Raw genomic sequence first — 17,942 nt, forward strand, 5'->3', positions numbered from 1 at the left:
GGCAATTTAAACTTTGTTACCAATTCGGTCTCTCTGTCTAGGCTGTGCTTTCTGTTTGGAGCTCGAAGATAAATGGAAGCGGCCGATGCAGCCACTTCCAATTCTTCCCTGCAAACCTCCCTCCAATCCTCCCTTTGCTCCCGGGGCTGTGAACAGTCTCCTGTTGAGAAGAAAGAAGAAAAGGTGTGCAGGTTGGGGGCTAGGATTTCCTCTACAGGAGAGCCAAGTCTCAGTTCCTTGAGATTAATTAGGGGTGTGACGTGAGCTTCCTCGTAACGATCAGATTTGAGTTTCTTCCTTATCGACTTCCTCCGCTGTTTAGTTAACCATGGGATAAAATTTAACTCCCTAAACTGTTCTCGGATGTCCTTTAAGTGGTAGTACTGCTAGTTAAGCACTGAACCAGACAACACACAACAGAGAAAGAACAGCAGAAGCTACACCTGGATCTCTTGCTCCCAACAAGAGCAAGCCCGTGGCATCCGCATTCACCAGAAGAAGTTAATTATCTGGGGCAGGCGCTCACTGGAATCCTACAGCCCAATAAAAAAGGCACTGGGGTAGCCAACTGTGGGAATTCGGCAAGATACTTACTCTCTTACTATTCACAGTGCGTAGTACAAAACAATACTAACTCTATGTAAAGTCAGAAGATAATTTAAGGAAAAAAAAGTGACATATCTGTATGAAGGCTGAAATATTTACAGAATATTTATTTTTTAATGTAATTAAGAGGGTTTCTAAACGATTCAGTCAGTTCTCATTTTCTTACTCAAGGAGCTGATTAACACAGCGGAGAACCTAAAACGGCAGACCACGTAGCTTAACGACAGCTCATAATCCATTCTCTTTATGACTGGCATATGGGTTCACGGAATATCCTTCAGATTCAACAGAATTCATCATTTCAAGGCAGCTGAGACTCGCAGAGGGTCATTCCGTCCAACCCTCTTCTTTTGCACCCAAGGGAAATTTGGCTTCAATTGTTTGAGGGACCACAGGTGTTAAATGGAAGAGTCAGGCCTCGAAGTACCACTGCAGCTGACATTGTGAAGTAGAGCCGTGCAGACTAGACTCAAAAGAAGTCTTAAAATCCACGAGCTGCTTCAGTTAGTGTCTTCCATCCCCAGCCGCATCCTTAGTTCTCTTCCCAAAATCCTACTAACAAACACTACCTCCGAGACCCTCCTAAGTACAAGTCTCAGATGGAGTTAATACTCCAACTTCAACAGGACTTAATGTCCTTTCAGCTTTCCGTGGCTGTTGATTGACATTTTCCTTGAGATAGTAAAGTAATTAGTGATTTTGATTTAAAGAGCATGTTACCGTATACACACTACTACACAGAAAACAGATAAACAACAAGGACCTACTTAGTGTACAGCACAGGGAACCATCATCAGTATCTTGTCATAATCTTTAATGGGAAAGAATCTGTAAAAGAATAACTAAATCACCTTGCTGTACACCTGAAACTAACACAGCATTGTAAATCAACTATACTTCAATAAAAAACAGATAATTTTTTTAAAACGAATGCATTATTGAAAATTTTGCTAGCCTGGAATAAGCAAAAGGCTTTTGTAGATCAATTATGCAAGAGGGATAAGATAGCAACTTAAAACTAAAATGGGAGCACAGTCTAGAAATAGAGTTACATGCGTCAGCACAGATACATAAGACCCACAGAGGATGCGTATCCTAAACATGTGAGAATGTGTCCTGGTCCAGAAGAATTCCAAGGAGACTCCCCAGCTTTTCACAACATCCCCCAGCAGCACACTTTAATGTTTACCTCTCTCACCACCATCATCAGACACCTATTCGAAACCTGCCCACTACATTTTAGGAGGCACAGTATTTAATTTTGCCAAAACTGGGTCAGTCAAGACATAAACAGAGGATACAGTGTCCCTCAAGTGTCACTCAGTAGAGCAAAAGGAAAAAACTCCCCAGGACCTACCTCCCCCTAATGCTGGCCCACACCCTGAAACATCTATGAAAACACTTTCAAAAATTAAAAAAAAAAATTAAAGTGAGAGAGTTAGAGCCATCCTAGAGATGCCTGTGAAAGGAAACACTGCTGGAACAGAAGGCAGGCCTTATATCCACAACGAACCATCCTCGTAAACCCAGCTGAGAAATGAGCCCACTTGTAACGGCACAACCAGGAGCCGGGATAATTACAACAGAAACACTTTATTTCAAATCATGAAAAGAGTTACACTTGATCTTCTTGTTAGCAGGGGCTGTGCAGACAGCAACATTAACTGTGAAATGTAAGGGCAGATAACAGCTGATTTGAAAGGGGATTGTGTACATCTAGTTAAAGAGCAACTTTAGAAGATTATTTTCAATTACTGAGATAGCATCGTGGCTCTCAGGAAAAAAAAATGGAAAGGTTTGTTCTTTCACCACATACAGTATACAGAATCTAACAGAACCGCCTGCTTTCAGGCAATAATATCAGCTAGCAGCTAATATGCCTTCCCTCCACGTTACCCTCCCCGTCTTCAAGTCTTTTTCGATTATTTCTAGCACTCACTCAGCTCTGTGAACAAAAAAACATTTCAGCCGGGGAAACTGCTCAGAAAAATCCCCTTCAGAATAATCACTAAGGCTTTTAGATTTCCAAGTGCCAAGTTTACATAACCTGGGAGACCTCTGAACTGGGGCCGGGCTCAGGCAGGCCAAGGGTCCCTGTTTGGCTGATGAAGTGGCATTGGCTTCACCTGTCAGAACATTAAACTGAGAGCATCTGGGCCTCAGCCCCGAGTCACTTCACCTCAACTCGTACAGAGGAACACACACAGACTCATGCATCCACCAACACCCAAGCTAATATATCTCCCACTGCTGCACGAAAAAACCCTGACGAATGAAACCCCTACTTGGCACTTTCTTTAACATGGCTTGCGTCAAGAGTGCGAAGGATGTATCCAGGAAGAAAGACAAGAAAACCGAAATAAGCAACAAGAACCTAGTGTAAAGGAGGACATCAAACTAGGAAGGTACAAACCCTGTGCCTTCCTGGCTCTGCCACTGACAAGCTGTGATGCCTCCAAGCCTCAGCGCCCCACACCTGCACTTGCCAGGTGTTTCCAATGCTCTGGTCACTTCATACGACTCTCCCTGGACATACCATGTTCTTCTGTGCCTCTGTATCTCAGCTTTGAATGACCTTCTCCACCTGGGGAACTTCTCTGGAGCCAAGCTTAATTATCTCTGTAAATGGTACCTCCACTCCCTCATCAGGATGAATCACACCTTGCTGTGGGCACCTCTAAGCCTCATTTGCATTATGCTCACCACACAGTGTTAGTGATCCCTATCTGTCCGCTTCCTCTTACAGTCTCCGTGCTTCTCAACTCTGTACATTCAAAACTGCCATAACATTAGGGAACATTCAGTAAAAGTTTGTGAAATAAAGAATGAATCAATGAAGGAATAGATAATGAACTGACTTCACCAAATTTTGGTTTCATCACCTTTACAACAGGAATAAGAATCATTACCCAGGTCATTCAGAAGTCGTGATGAGCAAAGCATGAGATGGCGCTTTGCACATTGTCAGGTGCCATATAAATGTATGTACTGATCATGATAAAGATGGTAATATTAAAATGCCGCAATGTACAGACACAGTGTGATAATCCCCACATTCAGTAAACTTATTCCCCATCCACATCACATGCTTACACTCTACTCTGTTTCAATATTCTTTTCTCAGAAAAAGAAATTCAAAATTTTGCAAAAGAGGACACTCCACTGTCAAAAAAATAAAAGTTCCCCCAGCACTAAAACGAAACACTGAAAAGTAAGAGAATCATTAAAGTCACTTTACATATGCCTCTCCTTCCATTACTCACCCACAGTCTTCTGCATAGATGTGTGACCCTATCCAGGTTCCCCTCTGTGATGTAAACTGAACACTGCACAGTCCACGGCCGTGTTGGCACCCAAAACAGTCAAAAGGCCAAGCCGCATCTCTGGAAGCAGAGGTCCAGGACGCACCGCAGGGCTGAGGCAGCTCCCGGAAGAGCCAGGGACAATCAGGGGGATTTGGAAAGGAAGCCACAGCAGAACGATCTCACATCCCAATTGTAGGTAACTGAGGATTGTTAAGCATTTCTCTTCAAGTAGCTCTGTTCTTCCTAACCACAGTGCTCTCACCACAGAAAGAGAAAGAATTCTCTCACCTGATCAAGGCCACTGCTGTAACAGTAAGAAATCCTAAAGCAGTTCCAGTAGCTTGAGGAAGCAAGCTATCATCCTATCCTCACTCAAGCCAAAGCACCAGACCATTCCAGGCCCTGGGACAACGGGACATGGGCACTGCTATTGCTGGGCTGTGGGAGGATCTGCTTTGGTACCGTCAAGTCTAAAAACACACGAGCTCACGGCTGCTCCCTTACTTACATGCCATGATTATGAAAGGTGAGAAATAACCCTTAAATGATGTTCAGGTCCCAGGATTCCCCTTGCTCACAAGAACTAAACAGATCTAGTTTCTAAACGTGCAGACATATTCAAGGTCAAGCTATGGCCGGTCAACGTCCCGCAAAAGACTTAAACTAATCCACTGGCTAGAAGGAGGGGAACTGAGAGTCCTCACTAAAGGGATGAACAGCCTGTCCCAGCTGCAAGTGATCAGGAACTAGTTGGCCCATCAGCTGCCTGGCTACAGCTGGATCCAACACCCAGTTCCCCCAAAGAGATCCGTGCTCTCGTAGTGCCAAAATAAATGTCTCTCTTAAAAAAGTAAAAAATTGCCCAATTGAAAATAAGTCTCTAATCTGCATCCTTTCAATAGAACTGAAGTGCACTTCACCAACACAGAGCACGGGCATCTTGAATTAGCAGAGAACTATTTTTAACACATGAAGGATAAGATATGAAATTAGTTTCACGGGGAATGAGAACCTTGGAGATTATTTACTTTGCCTTAATTACTCTGACTCACCATTAATTTAGCTTTCCTAGGATACTAAATATTTCACGCTAAGATCTGGAGACTAACGAGACCGGAGCACCGATTTGGAGCGCTGGAAGCCTGCAGCAGCAGCTTCCGCACTGAGGCACACATGCCCCTGCGAGGCATCAAAGGCCATCCACGGTGCACCGCTCAGTGACGCTTTCATTGGCTATTCTGTTGTTTTCAACCCTGGGACCAGGATGCAGGGAGCCAAACTTGATTCAGCTTCTGTTTAACTCCTCAGCCAGTAAAATCACTTGTGCTCACAGCTACTCATGGCTGCTGCCAAATAGGGCAGGCAACAACTACCTCGAGCCAAGGAGAGAGAAGTTTCGGCTGCACGCTTCAAAGAAGTTTTTAATGATCGGTGCAACTGGGCAATGGAGCCGATTCCCAGTAAAGATGACTAAGGAGCTACTATGATGGATATTCTGTAATGGCTTCATTAGAGCATCAGTGGGAAAGGACGCACTCAGCTCCCACCAAAGCATCTGCGATGAGCAGGGTCTGCCATGTACCGCTGGCCACTTGCCCAAGCCCTGTACGCTCCCCTGTGGCTCTGAATCAGTTGTCCACTGGCAGACACCCCAAACAGGCCGTGCTCAGCCGCAGGCAGGAGCCCAAGAAGAGCAATTTGCTTGCTGCCAGATGCAACGGGAGACTCACTGGGGCCACTCAATCTGCCGGTGCCCTCCAGCTCCGCTTGGCATCAGCAGTTAGCAAGGGGCAGTGGGGGGAGAGCCCTCCTTCTGACCCATGACCAGAAGAACTCTTCCTTGTCCTTCATGTCAGAAGAACTGACCCTGTGTTCCATAATTCCATTCCTGCGAGTTTAAGCCATCTCTTTTCTCCACTAAGTATGCTACACCCTAACCTTCTCTTTGCTCATGTAAACGTATTTTCACTCTGATACAGTTGTGCTTTATTCATAAGTTGTCCCTTTTCATCTTCTTCCTGATGAGGACATTGTTTGACTTCACCAAGCCATCGCCTTACAGCGTTCTGAACCCACGTGAACGTAGCAACCAAGTTCACACATCTCCAAAAGCCTGCCACTTCTTTACGTGGTAATACAGTTCTGTCATGGAAATATGCTTCCAAGATAAACATATGTAATTTAATGATGATAATTTCTATTTCTCTAGAATAAGCACAGCTTTAGAACATGCTCACATATACCATACACTGTATCTGATCTATTTTTTTCCATTTGGCCCCTTTCCACGTGTCTCAAGCTCATGAAACTCCCACCTTGCAGAGTCACTTCCCACGGGGAAGCCTGTTCTCTTCGTCACTGTTGATCCCCCTTCCTTGTTTTCTGGGTCACACACCTCGATTGGGCCATTCGCACTTTCCGTCACTTTTATTATTTGTAATTCTCTTCAATGCCGTATCTTAATTGTAATACTAGATATTGTTTTCCTTCTTTTGCATCACCAGAAAAAAATAAAGCCAGTTGCTATTAGTAGTATCTCCTGGGGAGAGAAGGAGCATCATATACGTGGTGGAAAAAAAGGTTCCACATTCCTGTCTCTTCCACTTATCAGCTATGACAGTGGACCAGTTACTTAATCTTTTTGAACTTTGGTTTCCTCCGATGATTGACATTAAAAAGAGTTGCCATGAGGATTAAATAGGATGGCATATGCAACTGTGCCTGAAAATACTCAAAAGATGTTAACTATAATTCTTCTGCTAGGTTTCCACTCAAACACCACTTTTGCTCACACTAATAAAGGTTATCCTGGTAAATGGCATTTCTCTGCCACCGGGTCCCTGGAAGTGTGTCTTCCCGTGAGTCTCCCCACTCATTTCCTCCAAAGGATGCTCACGGCACACAAGGTCCAAACATTCCAGAGATCGTTGATTTCTAAGTTAGCCTTTTACTACTAAATTCAGCTGCGAGGAACTCAGAAGCACTACAGTTGAAAGTACAGAGTAAACGCACGAATGCCCACCGTCCCCCGGCACATCCAGTCATGTCTGGCTGCGATGGGAGGTGAACAGAGCACGTGCCAATGGCAACAAATGGGAGGCCACTCAGGGGCCTTCCAACTGCCCACCCTGAGCCATCACCCCTCAAGCTCTAGACTTGCAGCTGGTGGAACACACAACTCTCCTTCCTTGCCTCCCTGCCTTCCTGGTGAAACATTTTACACCACAGAAGCTTTGATTAACCTCAAATTATGTCACATCAAATTTGTCTCGCTCAGAGAAATGGTGACATCTGAAATTCTGCTGTAATTTTGAAGTCTCCACTCACAGATTCAGAAGCTAAAATAGAAAAAAGAAAAAAAAAAAAAAGCTCCCAACAGGCAGTTGAGGGATTTCAATGTGTAATTCGCAAAAGGGTGGTTTTGTAGCTTAGATGGCTGATGGCTATTAAATGTAAAATGGGCATACCTTTTGATCCTGCAATTCGTCTAACAAGAATTTACCCAAATGAGATTATTGCACCAGTGTAAAATGGTATACATACAGGCATGCTTAGAGCAGCAATAATTTTTAGATTCAAAACGTGGAAACAACTTAAATGTCTATCAGGGATCCTGGGGTAAATTCTAACAGACACTTTAGCAGCCTCCTCGGCAAGCTGTTCCCTGTCTTTTCTAGCAGATATCTGAGTTTCTTACACGTGAAGTTTAAAAGGGATTAACAAGAATTTCTACCCAAATTTGAAGCAATCAGAACAAGGCATTGCCCTGGTCATGTAACCTAAGATGATCCAAGCAGAAGGAAACCAACCTTTTTTGGGATGATTTGCTTGTTTGATGACCAAGAGAAGCTCCCTCTCTGGTTAGTGTGGTGCGCCTGGGGCTGCAGCTGTTTTGTCACCATGAGAAGCATGAAAGAGAGTAGGAAAGAGAACATTATAAGAAAGAAATCCTAAATCCTGAATTAAATCACGCCTGAAGCCTCCACCACTGAATCTGTCAGTATGTTCTTATTATTTAAGCTAGTTTACCTTGGGATTCATGTTACTTACAACGAAGAGCACCCAATACAAGTATTTAGTCATTAAAAAGATAATACATATGTGCTGACATGGAAAGATGCCCACCACATGTCATGAGAACAACATGGCAGATTACAGAATAGCACATCCAGCAAAATCCCATTCATTTAGAATTTTGTCTGTATCGTGTGTGTGTGTGTGTGTGTGTGTGTGGTGTGTATACAGAGAGACAGACAGGCAGATAGAGACAGAGTCAGAAAGAGACAGACAGATAAACCTGGGAGAACTTAACTAAAATGTCCACAATGGTGAGCTCTAGTGTTTCTGAAGAATTTTACTTACTTTTTTGCACCCCTCATACCCTTTCCAACAACCTGCATTTTGAGGGGCACAGAAAAATTAAGCTTTAAAAACAAGCTGGCTATTTACTGATTCTGTTTATCTTTCCTGTAAAATAAATGGACAGCTTTGCCTCCTATCCCTCTCCAAACTGAAGTGTTACCCCCCCACCCCCCCCCAAAAAAAATCAAAGACACTAGCCAGGCACTGAAAATCTTGTTTCATTATGAAATTCCACGATGAAGCAATGAAAGCACTTTAAGATTTGAATGTGTACAAGCTGCGAAAGAAATACAGCCAGAGGTCCCTAAGTGGCTTTCTAGAAGAGTGGAAATAATACTAATCAAAATGAAACATCTTCTGAAGGAAGCTGAGCACATCACACTCCAGAAAGGCAAAGTGGTGGGGGAGGTGGGGGAGAGACCACAGCTGCTTCCTGGAAAAGCAGGGGCCAGTGAGGCCACCAGAAGGGCACAGGCGTGGCTGGCGCGGGGCGCTGGCACGCCGCTATGTAGTGGGTGAAACTCTCCACCGCTGCTGGCTATCCACACCCTTTTCTCACAGGGATAAACCCCCCAGCACCTGACCCCACTCCTCAGCAGCGGAGCCTCATTCCAGTCACATTAAGCTCTCCAAAGGTAACAGCTTCGAGCAAAGCAGAAAAGTAGACGTTCTCTGTGATCTCTTTCAGTTCTAACGTTATAATTAAACCAAACATATTACATAAATTGTTGGGAAGAAGAGGGTTATTTCAAAGATCCAAACACCATTAGGATAGAAACATCTGAGTGTCGCAGACTTGGGCTGGAAGTGGCAACACTGGGTTAGAAAAATTTACCAAAGGCACATGGAAAACAGGAGTCAGAGATGAAAATCTTGATTTATTTATTGGTGATTTTTACTCTAGCTTTCAGGATTTTTCTGGTTGTAAAGTCTCAAAAACTCTGGCTGTAAAATCAGTTAATTGGAGAGAATCTCTCTTTAAGGTAGTAGGAAACTTGCAGGTACAAGGTCAATCCCAAAATACTAAGACAGCTTGTTTTACAAGTTAACTTCCAGCAGTTATTTGTTTCTTTTACAATAACTGAACACACTGTCCCTACACTGTATTTCATGAGAATGCCACTGTTCTCAGTCAGTCACCATTTATTTCTGGCAGAGTCACAATACTCCAAGAAAGAAAAGAATCAAAAATAAACACCACCCATAAAATTGTCTATATTACTTATTTGCCTTGGGATCAAGTTAAAGAGGCATCTCCGAAAAGCATCCCTCCCACTCAAAACTGAAAGCACCCACCAGGTTATCCTTTTGTCTCTTCTGTGTCTCATTCTCCTTGATCCCAGTCTGATGGCTTGTTGGCAGCCTTCAATATTAAAGGGCATCAGAATGAGGAAGAAGACAACAATGCGTGGTTCTCAAACCTCAGTTCCAGTAAGAATCCCTTAAGGTCCCTCTTTAGTCCTTCTGCATCAGTATCTCAAAGTGGGCTTAAGAAGGAAGCTGTACTTTTAACAAACATCCTCCACAGAGAACAGGGTATGGACCACCCTTTGGGAACCAGGGATATAGGTTATTACAAGATGACCAAATCACTTACGGATTGTAAACCTGATAACGGAACTCGGATCCTTCCATTCTCCATATCCATGGTCACTCTCCTCATCCCTGGTCCAGGAGGCCGCCATCACTGTCTCTCCCTGGACTTGACCCAAATTTCAAAGTTGGTTGTGTTCCTTCCACTCTCATCGTGTCCAATCCCTTCTCCAGAAATTTGCCAGAAAGATCTTACACACGACAAGCCACACCACATCACTTTCCCTAAAACCCTTCAACAACTGCTTAATGGGAAGGGGTTTCCATTAAGGGTGATGAAAATGTGTTAGGATGGATACAGGTGGTGGTTCCACAACACTGTGAATACACTAAATGCCACAGAATTATTCACTTAAAAATGGTTCATCTTACGTTATATGAATTTCACCTCAATTTAAAAAAAGGAAAAAACAAACTTCAATGGCATCTTGCTGCACTTAGGATAAAATCGTCATTGCACTCGGGATAAAGTCGTCAGCCTGGCCTGGTACGTCCGGCATAATCAGGCCCTAACCTACATCTCAGCAGCCTCCCTCCAGCCACTGTCACCCTCACTCTCTGCACCAGCCACACTGGCCGTCTTTCAGTGACTCTAAAAGCCAAGCTCTCTCTCACATCGAGGCTTCATACATGGGACCCTCCCCACCACCTCACCCCAAGATAACCCCAATCAATCTTCAGGTCTTAATGTACAAATTACTCTCCCATATAAGCCTTCCCTGACCTCCCTCACAGTATCCTTTCAGAGAAATCTGGTCTTTTCCAAGAACTTATCATGAGCTCCAATTACAAAATAATTTGGGCTTGCTTAATATTCTTTCCAGCGAACTGCAGACTCCCAGGAGGACGGGATTGGGGATGATTTTTGTTCACTGCTGCATTTCCAGCACCTAGTGTCAACTTGGCGCCATTAGTACCTATTCATTTGGGACAATGAGTACGCAGCACGCTTTCCTCCAAAACCACTCAGTCTACAAAATGTCGAGCTAGGTCACAAGATGATGTGAGATTTAAAATACATATGTCAACATTATTAGTAACCAGATGAGAAAGATCACAAACTATTTAGGGCCAACTCAACACAACACAGGGAACACCCACCAGGCACAGAAAACGACTGCTCTACTGTCTACTGCGCCTGCTCTGGGTTTCTAGGTAGAATCAAGTTCCTGATGCTCGAGAAAACTCCATTTAAAAACTCTCTCCTTGTGCCACTGCACATCACTCAGTAATAAGGAAAGAAACAGAGACTGCATCTTTGCAGAAAGATGCAACCGAACCAAGGAAAAGACCAGGCTTCAGAAAGATGCCAGGAGAAACCGCTGGCTGCTCTCACGTGGGTACCACGCTCTTGAAGAAAAGTGCACAGAGTCCGACCAGGGAAGAAAGGACCCTGAACTCAGTCCATTCTGAGGGATTTTCTTTTTAAAAAGGGAAACAGAGGAGACACTCACATTAAGAGCAGGCGTAATTGGGTGTTTTGTTGCTAAACAACTATTCTTTGGTGATTATAGGTGTGCAAGTGATTTATTCTCTCTGACCTTGCATTTGTACTAACTGGAACCCCAATGTGTCCCTGATGCTGAAGTGTGTCTTAATCACTTGCCTTCAAAGCTTATGCCCAGTTAAAGTAAGCCTATTTCTTTTCCATTGTCGGCTCGCCCAGAGCGGCCCAGCCCCCAGGCCCCCCGCCCAGCACTCACCTCCGGGGATCACTGTGGAGAGCAGAGGCCACAGGCAGGTTGCAAGGAGATCCACCTGTGTGTAACTGCGCACCCGTCCCAGAACGTCCCCCGGGACGGCAGGAGAACATCGGGACCTGAACACAAGTACCACCCATCCCATGGGCTATTTCTCGATACAGAAGTTCTTCTTTAGCCAAAGCTTCAGACTTTCCCAGGCCCCAGGCCTAGACCTGCTGATGGTTTAAAGAGTTTCCCCACATGTGCTGCAACGCCTAACGGGACCGCTCCTTGCACCTGAGGCTGGGGCACCCGCAACTGGGCTGTCCGTGAGACCTTTTGGCCATCTTAGTGATAGCTCGAAATCTTCCTCCTTGCTCCAAATCCCAGCTCTCTGTGCTTGGCTGGGGAGCCCCTGGAGAAAGGAGAAAAAAAAAGCTGCCCACTGCGGCCAACTATGGGGCCAACAAGGAAGCAACCAACAAAACTGCTCGCCAACAGGGCATGGAGCCTGAGCAGGGTCCTTGCAGTGGTCCGGGAGGGCACCGTGCCAGCTGGCCCCCAGCTCTGCTACCTCTGACATGGCTTCTAAATTGGCTTTATACTTGAAGATGCTACCTGAGTCCTATTGCCTTCTCCCCAGAGCATTCTTATTAACGTTCCTCCCAATGTCTTTGTTACAGAGCCACATCCACTTCTACAAAAGATGAGGCGGAAAAGCCTGATAACACATAAAAAGCATCCTTGTGCAGGAGAGTGAAGTGCCAGCAAAACCAAATCCCTACGTAGCAGCAGAGGTATAACCTGCAAACCAAAGTGCATTCAGGAGTGGGGCACGAGACCAACATGTTAATAGGGGCCGAAGGACGTTACACATCTCATAAGGGAGATGAGGTCAGTAAGAACCACTGGCTGAAAATAAGACAGGGGTGGTTAAGAAAAGAGGAACTCAAGGACAGACTTACAAGGACACTAGGGGAGGTTTCCAAAATGCCGACTCTATTTGACAAAGGCAAATTAGTATCTGGGAAACCAGAGACCAGGAGGAGATGAATAGTCAGGAAAAGGATGGAGATTCCTAGTGGGAGGGGTGACATTATAAATGCAAGGTACTTTCTGCCAGGACTGGAGCTGGCCAGAGTTTTGCAGTGGAAGAAGCCAGAACATCAGAAGAGGAAAACCTCACCCAATTTACACCATTTCCAGGCTTTGAGGAACGGGGGACTGGCTAACTAGGAAAACAGAAATCTCTCCAAGCATTTTTCACAGAGGAAATTTATGATAGAGGATTGGTTACTCAGGTGATGGGGGAGCAGAGAGCCTAAGACAGGACAGTGAGGTAAAGCAGAGATTAGGAAGAGCAGGAAGCTGCCACCTCCCCTGGGCTAACAACAATCAACCACAGAAGGAGGTGGTGCGGCTGGAGCCCATGGGCCAAGGTCACAGGTGAGCAGCTGGAACCAGAGACGGTCTGTTAAGCCTGATCTGGGGAGGGATTCCCACTGCTTGGGAGGCTACAGGAAGCTGGAGGAAAGAAAAAAATACCCCAGCTTTGCCCTTCTCCCTGCTGTCTCCCACATGCCTCCCATGGGCTGAACACCGCAAGCCAGCTGACTGGGAAATCTGGGGGAGCAGCCTGCAGGGCTGAGCCCCTCGGACATGGAGAGGAAGAGGGAAGGCCAGGACGATGGGACAAGGAGCAGGAGTTACAGTGAGCAGTGATAAGCACACGTCTTTCCCAACAGACGTACTTTTTAAAGCCTTGCTTATTGCCATGTATCGGTCCCCCAGGAATAAATAAAGCGCCAGCTACGCCTGCCAGAGTGCCCTACTGGCCTCCCCGCCACCGCGTGCAGGTGCACCCTGATCCTCTCTGCCTGGTCCCCAAGCTGGAGGGGGATGGAGGATTTACTCTACAGTGTTACCTTTTCTGCAGTTACAGTTAATCCAGGACTAGTCTAAACAAGTGATTTTTTTTTTCAGAATCCCGGAATGAAAAAGGCTCTTTTAAAAAGTAAAAAAATCGTTAAGTATTTAATGGGAGAAAATACATGCACGTACATGTAGGTGCACACACCCTCAAATGAGTGCAAGCGAAACTGGTGGCATCGGAACCCGACTGGGGGACGGCATCGATCGATGTCCTGGTTGTGATACTGGCCCGCAGGTTTGCAAGACGCCATCACCAGGGAGAATGGGTAAAAGGCACACAGGCTCTCCCTGCGTTATTTCTCACAACTGCACATCAATCTATAAGTGTCTCTGAATAAAACGTTTAATTAAAACATTTCATAAATATGTGCATAATATTCTAAATGAGTAAGGCCTCTTCCTTTCCACTGTTTCACCCATGGTGTCTCCGGCCTCTATTCTCACGTGCGCCGTATTTCTACTGTCCTGACCGATCTCCCTGTTAAAAGCAAGGCCCGTAAGCTCTTTGCTGACCCACTCCACAGCTCCTTGTAATTTGGGCTTCTCTTTGTCATTGGCTCAGTGCTACTTCTGCGGAAATATGATGGTGTCAGGTTGCTCTTGTTTGATTATTCAGCCTCCGCATTTCTGACTACAGACAGAGCTGGAATATTAGTATGCATGCACGGGACGATTAGAAGGCAGCCCGATCTTATTTCAGATCATCTAACAAGCCTTAACCTGCTCATTGCATAATTAAGAATTCCATCCAAAACAGCTCTCTTTATGGACTGAAGCTTCCCTTCTCCCACCACATGTACCCTCTGATCTCCTGCGGGAGCCGGTGGTCTAAGAACTGGCGGGAGAAACTGCAGGGGGAAAAAAAAGCCTCGCATTTTGACAGAACAAGAGCAAAGCAGCAGCCCACCCTCGGCCACCACTCATTCATTTATAGCTAAAACACAGGCTATCAGAGAAGCAGGGGAAACAAGAGCGAGAAGTGCATGCTAGGTCTTCCAGAAACTGCTGCTGGATGAAAACCACTTCTTAGCCAAAAGGATGGGGGAAAGACTCACTATTCATCACAAAATGGACACGAGTCACAGACATCTCTCCAGCTCTACCTACCATTCCACAAATCCTGCCCATAAAATATAACTTTCTTCCTTTAATGATCTGGTGGTGAATTATTTATATTCTTCAATTTATCTTTCTGTCTTCTTTTATTTATGCCCAGAATTGTACTATTTAACTTGGAAGCCTGACCAGGATTCCAGGCAAGGCCAAGGAGTCTCAGCCCTTTTAGGGGCATGGAGTCAGAGGGACAGAGCCGGCCACAGTGTGGGTGGCAGACTGACGCCTCAGTCTCGGAATGGCACTGAGCTACATGGGCACACACGTCAGGACTCCTCTTCATGCTGACTTGTCCAGACAGCTTTCCAGCAAAATTCATCTTGCATCCTTTCCCATCTCCAGCCCCACAGTCATTACCTTTGCTGGGGTTCCCGTCCTTGTTTGTCCAGGCAGTGCCACCTCCTAGCTGGTCTCTGTGCCCCCGATTCTCCCTCAATCGACCCACTTCCCCCACATCTGCCAGCATGACCTTTCTAAACTGCAAATCAAAAGTAACAATGCTCTCATCTTACTGATTTACAAAACAGAAACAGACTCACAGACATAGAAAACAAACTTACAGCTACCAAAGGGGAAAGAGGGGGGAAGGGATAAATTAGGAGTTTGGGATTAGCAGATAAAAACTACTATGTGCAAAATGTGTAGACAACAAGGTTCTACTGTACAGCACAGGGAACTATATTCAATATCTTGTAATAAACTATAATGGAAAAATATGAAAAAGAATACATATATGATCATATATATTACATAACTGAATCAGTTGGCTGCACACCAGAAAGTAAGACTACATTGTAAGTCAACTATATTTCCATTAAAAAAAATGCCTTTATCTTATAATTCTTTAGTAGCTCTCTATCACTTGAGGCCAGAGCTCCCAAATTTGCTTATTATAAAAAAACCAGTGGGATATATACAAATATATATATGTACAACAGGATCACTATGCTGTACAGCAGAAACTAACACAATATTGTAAATCAACCATATACTTCATTAAAAAAAACCATTATTAAAACAAATAAACAGATAAAGCAGATTCTTCAGTCTCTTATGTTGGATTCCTCCAGAAACAGATCTTGAGACAGAATTTAAACGCAAGTTTATCACCTGGGAGGGGATCCTAGGAGGGACTAGGACAGGGAAGGAAGACAGCCAACAAAGCGCAGGTCACCCAGCTGACTGCCATCCTGGGCAATGAGGCTCTGCTTCCCTCGGGATTCTGGGACACAGTGGAGGTTTAAGGTCTTTGCACCCGATGGGCCAGGATGTCAGGTGCTGCCGCCAGCTCTCTTCTGTCATTGGCTAAGGTCCACTCCTGAGGCCACATGAACTTTGCTGCCCAACAGCTGCCCCACAGGTGGAAGAGACAGCACTCAGATGGAGCACAGCAGTGTATGCAGTAGAATTCTGCAGACACATACGGGAGCGGTGAGCATCCAGGCACAGGACTGCGTCTCCCCAGCCCGGCTGGGGGCCTGAAGGTTTTGATTCGGAGGCCACTGGGTGGGACCCAGGAATCAACACTTTGGCAAGCACTTCACTGAACAGGCAGATTATGAAACACTGACCGATACTATAAAGTTCAAGATCCTTGGTGGGTCTTACTCGTCTCCAGCCCTGCCTTCCAGACCTCCCGACCCCCCTGTATAGTCATGTGAAAACCACACTGAGTTGGCGCACTTTCTGCAAGTCTTCCCTGCAAGTAGCATATTCTCCCCCATGAGTAGGAACTGTGTCCTAAGACTTTCTAATCCCCAGAGCCCAATACTATACCATTCACATAGTAAATGCTCAATAAATGTTTATTTAAAAGACAATCCTAAAGGGAAACAGTATAGTACTACTTACTTAGGTTCCCTGGACAAAACTATCTTCCTTATCTATCAAAATGGTGTAAAACTAAGCAAATATATATTGAGCACCTAATATATGCAAGACACTCAAGAACCCCTCCAGAAAAGTTCTATAACCTTTGATCAGCATACACCTTAAGAAAGATTTGCAGCTACAATACGGTGAATTAAAGCCTACAAAAGAGACAGTGCTCGTGGTTGAAAGGTGAAGGATGCTTTAAGAGGAATTGGAAGGCTGTCAGACTTCACCCTACCTTGTGACTCTGCCACGGCTGTCCCCAGAGACACAGTTACCCTCCACCCACTTCACAAAGATGGAGCACGGTGAACAAGAAAGTCTTATTTCAAGGGCACTGACCTCTCAGGATTATAACCTCTTCCAATGCCCAGAAGCTCAGTACCTGGGACCAAGATGGTAACTCTAGGCTCTACCCTTAAATGCCCAACAGTTTCTGTGGTTTTCAAGGTATTCAAGTTGCTCTCTTGCAAATGAGACCAAAGCAGAGGTCTGGACACTCACAGTCACTAAAGACCTCATCAGTGGCTTTTCTCCCACTGTTTGTGATGTTAACCACAGCACCTTGGCCACATTCCAGTCTGGATAATTACACTGGGGCTAGCAAACTTCACCCTCCAGCTCCAGCTCGATAAAGGATTCCTTTGGACCAGCTGCCATGACCTTTGTGATGCTGCTGTGGGCTATTAAAGAGCTATTCTGGACTTAGGATGGCTGTATTCATGAAAAATCAATACCCTGGTATAACTTTCTACACTGAGAAGAAATATATTCCAGAATATCACTGGCTAAGTCAGCTGTTTTGACATATTTTTTCATACAGGGCCAGAAACAATTAGAAAAGTACAGTAATTTCCTCTCCATTTCCCCAATTTTTGTTATCTGTGCAGATACGGACAGAAGGAGGGTAGGTGCAAATTCCACAAAATACACGTTGAGCATCTACCACGTGCCAGGCTCTGCTGTGGGTACCGGGCACTGTTGTAAGGGTCAAAGATTGTGTTCTCAGCATAAATTTGAAAATTTTTCAAAGGGAATAATTCAACCTAATTCTTCCTTTGCAGCTACATTTCTGAAAATCTGAATGTATCAGCTTTACTTAAGGTCTCCTAATCAAATACTATTTCCGTCCACTCTTAGAATTAAAAATATATATACACAGGACCTTAAACTCAATGTGTATGTGGGTGTGTATGCAAGTATATGTGTGTCTAAGAATGAGAAAATAAAGTTTCTTGGCCAGTCTGGAGGGCAGCAACTGGGAGGCTGCTTAGATAAATATTTATTTGTTTGCTCGTTCTTAGCAATCATCCTATTTGTGTGGGTGAGAGTTTATAGGTTACAATAGCAGAAGCTGACACAGGCAAATGGAAAACATAAATATCTCTTGTTTAAAGCTTTTCTTTAAAGCTTTTCTTTCTTTAAAAAACCCCACAGATCAGGTCCTGTGGTGCTCTATCACAGGGATAAAAACAAC

The 17,942-nt window shown here is 44.8% G+C and overlaps 1 protein-coding gene across 5 annotated transcripts in view; it reads right to left on the reverse strand.

Moving 5' to 3' along the window:
- ENOX1 (ecto-NOX disulfide-thiol exchanger 1) overlaps positions 1–17,942 on the reverse strand; it is a 512,511-nt gene that overhangs the window by 489,015 nt on the left and 5,554 nt on the right. For 2 of the 5 annotated variants that reach the window (XM_032496084.1, XM_032496081.1), the window contains exon 2: positions 7,721–7,798. The exons of the other annotated variants lie outside the window; for them this stretch is intronic. The gene's annotated coding sequence lies outside the window, so the exon portion shown is untranslated. The remainder of the gene's footprint in view (positions 1–7,720; positions 7,799–17,942) is intronic. 5 annotated transcript variants of the gene reach the window in all.

This window comes from Camelus ferus, chromosome 14, assembly GCF_009834535.1.
Source record: "Camelus ferus isolate YT-003-E chromosome 14, BCGSAC_Cfer_1.0, whole genome shotgun sequence".
Classification (NCBI taxonomy): Eukaryota; Metazoa; Chordata; class Mammalia; order Artiodactyla; family Camelidae; genus Camelus; species Camelus ferus.